Here is a 7,213-nt window from a genome sequence, read left to right as displayed (position 1 = left end):
AATATAGCTTTCCAGTCTTTCAAACTCGAATATAACACTTACTGCAGGAATGTGTTATCAATTGTTACACCGGGCGAGTTGGCCGTGGGGTTAGGAGGGCGCAGCTGTGAGCTTGCATCCGGGCGATAGTGGGTTCAAGCCCCACTGTCCGCAGCCCTGAAAATGGTTTCCCGTGGTGTCCCATTTTCACATCAGGGAAATGCTGGGGTTGTACCTTAATTAAGGCCACGGGCGCTTCCTTCCCACTGCTAAGCCTTTCCTATCCCATCGTCGCCATGAGACCTATCTCTGTCGGTGCGACGTAAACAAATTGAAAAAATGAAGTGTTACATTCCTGTTCGACAGATTGAAAAGCTTATAAGGTTCTTTGTACCTAAATATGTAGCCTAAATTATATGAAACATTTGGAACAGAACCCCTTAGCCACATCAATCCTGAAATCGAAATGCTTTCCTCGCTGCGTTGACGACACGTTGACGTCTGATCTTACGGGAATAATAGCCGTTGGTTATTTCTGGACCATCTCAGCTCCATTCATAAGAATATTAAGTTCACTATGGAAATCGAGGTAGAAAGTAATCTAGTACCGTCACATACTGACACCGCGTCGCCACCACTTGGAGGAGAAAGTTCACTTAATGGACGTCAACGCGCGCATCCATCGTGCTGTTCTCGTTAACGACTTCCTTCGAGATCATGATATCGCCCGAAGAGAGTGGCCGCCGTGTTCCCGGGTATGAACCCCATCGAAAATGTCTGGGATAAATTAAAGAAGGCTGTTTATGGACGTCACGACGCAGCAACCACTCTGCGGGATCTATGCTGAATCACCATTTAGGAATGGGATAATTTGGACCAACATTATGTTGATGAACGAGTGCACAAAATTCATGCATGCATCAAAGCAAGAGGATAGCTTACCCGATATTAAAAGTACTGGTGTGTGTTGTATTTAGTCACTGAAATTGAAAAAGCAGAGCTGTTTTGTTGGGCAATAAATAATGCTGATATGGTACCTCTGTGTGTCTGTTTCGTATTTAAGTCAGGAGCGCTTTGGTTCGAGCTGACGCAAAACTTTTTTTGATGTGTAAAATATGAACTCTTTCTTCCCAAAGTTTTCTCTGTGGGAGGAAAAGTATTATTTTTCCCTTGTAAAAATACACATATTAGTGAATATATTTATACGAACATTAAAAAAGGTATGAAGAAGGTACAGAACTATATCTCAGGCAACATTAGGTAGGTTTTACGACATTCCTTTAAAAACCAAATCTACACGTTTACAAAAAATATTGGGTATATTGATGGATAGATAGTCTGTCAAGACTTGAATAAAGTGATAATGACAATATAAATGAGTCAAAATGCGTGCATAGGCTCGCTATTTCACTAATATTACCAAAATACAAATAATAATAATAATAATAATAATAATAATAATAATGATAATAATAATAATAATAATAATAATAATAATAATAATAATAATAATAATAATAATAATAGACCTACACGGTGAAAGATGCCTTGGCTTAACTTTGCAAAACGTAAAAGTGATAAAAAAGTGATAAAAATTTATTATGGTGTAGTTTTATACATAACTCCATAAATGTACGTTGTAAATTAATGAAAGTCACATAGAAACCTAATATATAAACAGGGACGAACTAATCAATTTAAAATATGACACTCGGACGGCCTTTTCTTAATTTCAATAATCAATTTTAGTAAATATATAGAAATATGTTCATGTTATTGTTATCGAGTCTCTAGAAGATTTTTCAAAAATATATCAAACCTGTAAACATTTTTAATAATTATATATTTAGGTTATATTGTTTAAACGAATGACAGAACCTTTTGTCTCTCACTGCACGCACGCGGTATAGCGCAAACTATAAAGCTATGAATGAATTGATCTTTCCACTTAACTCGTTGAATTGTAAAACGCAGTGTACTGCTCAAAACATGTTTGAAACTACTTTATTGGATAAAACATATTTTATAAGCCTGAATGGTCAGTGAACAGTCCTCCTGCGGTTCAGAGGGTCCCAGATTCGATTCCCGGCCGGGCAGGGTTTTTTACTCGTTTCTGATTCGGGAGCTAGGTATTTGTGTCCTTCTCAACACCTTCCTTTTCATATTCAGACAACACACCCTACGTGGAGGGATATATATAGTACTGTGGTGGAATTTATTCCTATCCCTTGAATAATAATAATAATAATAATAATAATAATAATAATAATAATAATAATAATAATAATAATAATAATAATAATAATAATAATAATAATAATAATTGCTCAGGAAGGATATTTTATATTGTTGTGTTGGTATTTTTATTGCGTCAGGATGGGTGTCCGACCCTAAAACAGGGCCAAATCGCCATGTACGACGCAGTTCGCACCCGAGACCCCATATGTGTAGCAAAAGTGGAAGAAGAAAAATAAGAAAATATATTTTATAACTTAAAATATAACGTTTTTACTTGCATCTATAGGTTTCGTTTTTGAAAGCCCCACCCCACCACCCGCAAAATTCTTAATCCCCGGAAATAAATCCTGGTTACGGCCTTGACCACTACAATAGTTTACAACGTATTTACATAATTAGCGTAGTTCATGAATGCTGGAAGTATTATGTAAGACTCAACAAGCCATTAAACCGCCTCGTCTGCGATATTTTAAGCGATTAAAACAAATGGGTATATTGATGGATAGATAGACAGATAGATAAGAAATGGGTGAGCCCTGTTTTCGCAGAGCTCCACACGTAGGTCTATGAAGACCCTTTGTGCCCCTTGAACGGGTTTGCCTAGTCCAGCCCTAGTGCTCCTATAAAGGATACCAGTGTCCGGATTTTGTCATTCCTGATGTCCTCCAGGCTCACAAAATGCGAGCCCAGGTATCGATGTCTAGTGCTTGCAAAAGCCTCGCACTGACATAATACATGCGCGGAGGTCTCCTCCTCCCTACCGCATCTTCTACACATCGGATCCTGGGTGTTTTCATGATGTGTAGGTGTCTCCGTAAGGTATTGTGGCCTGTTAACAGTCCAACTACCATTCTCATTGTGGTCCTATTCAAATTCATTAGGACCTTTTTATAGCTTTGACTAGGCCCTTTGATAAGTTCACGTGCCTGTCTTGCTATGGTTAACCTCTTCCAAATATCTAGGTGAGACTGGTTTATCCATTGGGATATTGCCAGCCTCACACTTCGGAGTGAAACTCCCAGGAAGGGCTCTGGTCCTGTGAAGGAACCCATTGAGCCCTGTTTCGCTACTTTGTCAGCTTCTTCATTTCCACTGATACCTGTGTGCCCAGGAACCCATAATAAGGTAACTGAGCTAAGCTCACACAGCTGATCTAACATCCTTTGGCATTCCCATACCAGTTTTGATGTTGTTTTAACTGCACATAGTGCTTTTAGCGCTGCCTGGCTATCACTACATATAGTTTTTTTTTTGCTAGTTGCTTTACGTCGCACCGACACAGATAGGTCTTATGGCGACGATGGAACAGGAAATGGCTAGGAGTGGGAAGGAATCGGCCGTGGCCTTAATTAAGGTACAGCCCCAGCATTTGCCCGGTGTGAAAATGGGAAACCACGGAAAACCATTTTCAGGGCTGCCGATAGTGGGGTTCGAACCTACTATCTCCCGAATACTGGACACTGGCCGCAATTAAGCGACTGCAGCTATCGAGCTCGGTACTACATATAGTGATGTGTCTTCTGTGTCCAGGCATATTCCATATATTTACAGCACAGGCTAGTATTGCGTATACTTCAGCCTGGAAAACAGTAGCATATTTACCCACAGGAAGGGAGAGCCTTGTCTTAGGCCCCCAGACCCCGGCGCCTGTGCCCGTCTCCGTTCGCGAGCCATCTGTGTACCATGTACAGCCCCCAGACTTAAGACGGGCCCCAGCGTCCGCGGCCCACTCCTCCCTTGTGGGTATCACCACTGTAAATTTACAATTCAAATTAAAGCTAGGCTTCATCAGATCCCCGATCATCATTGTCATAGGGCAAGTCTGGTGAAGCCTTGTAAGAATAGAGGCATGACCTCTATTCGGATTTTTGGGGACCATCGTCCGAGTGACCAAAGGGGATAGGCACTCATTCCCGCTATTACCTTAACATATAAATGTAAGGGGGGAAAACCTAGGATGGCCTCCATTGCACATAATGGTGTAGTATCCAGTGCCCCTGTTATTCCTAGACACGCAAGTCTTTGGACACTGTTTAACTTGGTGCTCACAGTTTTACTCTCTGAGCCTGGCCACCAGACTATAGATGCATAGGTGATCTTGGGCCGTACAATGGAGATATAGAGCCACTGGACCACCCTAGGTCTTAGGCCCCAAGTCTTCCCGACGGCCCTGCGACAGGCCCACATAATCTTGCGAGCCTTATCCACCTTATGATCTATATGTTTCTTCCAACTCAGTCTTGCCTCAAGGATTACCCCTAGGTACTTAACCAAGGTTGTCTTAACTAATTTTTTTCCAAATAGGAAAGGCTCTGACAGTCCGTCTAGCCTCCTCCTCCTGGTAAATACCACGAGCTCCGTCTTATCGGGATTAACCGACAAGTCTGTCTCGTGACACCATCTTTCCACCCTACGTAGAGAGCTCTGTACGAGTTCGGAAACCGTACTGGGGAAATTTCCTACCGCCATCAGGCTTATGTCGTCTGCATAGCCTTGGGCGTATATTCCTCCAACATTTAACCTGGTAAGTAGTTCGTCCACTACCAGACACCATAATGTTGGTGATAATACTCCTCCCTGTGGACACCCCCTGTCTGTATTAGCTCTCAACATTACAGCGTTGAGAGTAAACAGAACTTGACGGCCCTGCAGTGAGGCCATAATCCATTTTATGTGCATACTGCTCACTCCTCTTCTCTCTAGACTACGTTCTATGGAGCCCAAAGATGTATAGTTAAAGGCCCCTTCTATATCTAGGAATACAACCATAGCAAGTTGTTGCTGATCCAAGGCACTCTCCAGCCTAGAAACCAGCTGGTGTAGTGCCGTCTCAACCGACTTCCCTGGTTGATATGCATGTTGATGAGAATGCAGGGGAAAGTCTCTTAATACTTTCTCCCTGATATGTCTATCCACCAGTCTTTCCAAGGTCTTAAGTAGAAAAGACGTTAGACTAATGGGTCTATAATCCTTAGGTCTAGTATATGAAGACCTTTCGGGTTTAGGTATATATACCACCTTCGCCTGACGCCACAAAGAGTACACGTACCCCATAGTGAGACAGGCTCTAAAGATTCTGACCAGGTATGGTATAAGGACCCCCCCCCGCCTCCTGAAGAAGCGCCGGGAAGATCCCATCCACACCTGGGCTTTTGTAAGGGGCAAAGGATTCTAATGCCCACTTAACCCTTCTTGGGGTAACAATCTCTGCGGCTTCCCTCCAGCCACTTTTATCGGGTCTGAAGGATCCGCTCTATTCTACCTCACTATTCGTGATTACCGAACCTGGAAAGTGGGCATCAAGCAATAAGCTCAGGGTCTCCCTCTCTGTGGATGTGTATCCACCAGAAGGAGTCTCCAGTGAGCCCAGCCTTGCCCTTCTATCCAAGGTTAAAATTTTATGAAGTCTTGCAGCTTCATGTTGACTTTCAATGGAGTCACAAAATTGTCTCCAAGATTTCCTAGAAGCCTTTTTTACTTCTGACTTATACCTTCTTTGTGATTCTTTGTAAGAATCTAGGCTTTCTTGATCCTGAAGTTCCCTGTATTTATTCCAGAGCCTTCGTGTATTTCTGCTCAGGTGTTCAAGATAACTATTCCACTTGAAGCTTCCTGTTACTCTTTTTGCCTTAACAATAGGGCAGTTTAATTCATAAGAGGTAACCAGTGTCCGTGTGACAAAACTCACACTGAGCTCCAGCTCCTCTTTGTTTTTAATTATGTTTGAGGGTCCTCCCTCCAGTCCCCTCCTCACGTCCTCCCTAAAAGATATCCAATCGGTTCGTCTAGGGCTTCTGTAAGACAGGATCTCGATGGAGCCCTCTATATAAAACACAATGTGTCTATGATCTGACAAGGAAGGCTCCAAAGAGACCTTCTAGTCTTTAAATTCCTGCATGATTCCCTTGGAACCCAGGGTAAGATCTATGATCCCTTCGCTCCTATTATTAATGAAGGTAGGGGTATCACCAATATTCATGATCTCAAGATCAGTTGTACATAGAAATTCTATGAGGTGCTCTCCCCTTCGGTTTGTATTTTTACTTCCCCAAATGCTATGATGAGCACTGGCATCACATCCTACTACGAGGTTTAATCCTTGTTTCCTACAGTATATCACCAGTCTCTTGAACTCCTCCGGCGGGGGTGGAGATTCAGAGTCTCCTGGGAAATATGCAGAACAGACAACCAAGTCTCTTGGCTGTCCGCCCTCTTCATATCTCATTAGGACTGCTACTAGGTCTCTAGTAATGAAACCCGGTATAGCCCAAGCGTTATGATCCTTAACTAGTATACATGCTCTAGGCTTCTCCTCTGCTATTCCACTGAATAGAGTGAAACCTGCACATTTTAGTCCCATGATATGCCCCTGTCTAAGCCAGGGTTCTTGTATCAGGGCGACCGAAAACCCGCCTTTCTGGATACTTCTATTAAGTACCCTAGAGGCCGCTATACAATGTTGTATATTTGCTTGTATGAAAGTAATCATTCTTTACTTTCATAGAATACTTTACCTTATGCGGTCTCCGGAACTTGCAGCTCCGTCTCCCGCGATGGATCCTGGGGCTTGGCTGGCCCCGGTTCTTGTCCGGGCTCCAGCTCTTCGCCCCTGCTGGTTTCGGTTTTATCTGTGGTGGGGTTGGTCCTCTGCTTGTCACGCTTGCCCTCCACCAAGGTGAAGGTAGCCAAATGCACCCCGCAGAAGATCTTCTTCCCCACCACTTTCTCCACATCCCTGGAGTCCATGCTGACCACAAGGCGGACACCTCTCTTCTCCTCCTTGCGGTCGTAGACCCTCCAGCTGGCGGGATTTAAGCCATGGTTCTGGCGTGCCATTCTTCTCAAAAGGACTTTATTTTCCTTTGGTTGTCCTGGTATCCAGACCATGACTCTCTTGTAGGAAAGGAGTTTGTCCATGCCCACAATTGTGAGCCTGGCTCCTTCCCACGGTTGTATACCTGTAACAAGACTAGAAAGCCATGCTACAGTTTCGTTG

This window comes from Anabrus simplex, chromosome 2 (genome assembly GCF_040414725.1).
Source record: "Anabrus simplex isolate iqAnaSimp1 chromosome 2, ASM4041472v1, whole genome shotgun sequence".
Taxonomy (NCBI): Eukaryota; Metazoa; Arthropoda; class Insecta; order Orthoptera; family Tettigoniidae; genus Anabrus; species Anabrus simplex.
This window is presented reverse-complemented; position numbering follows the sequence as displayed.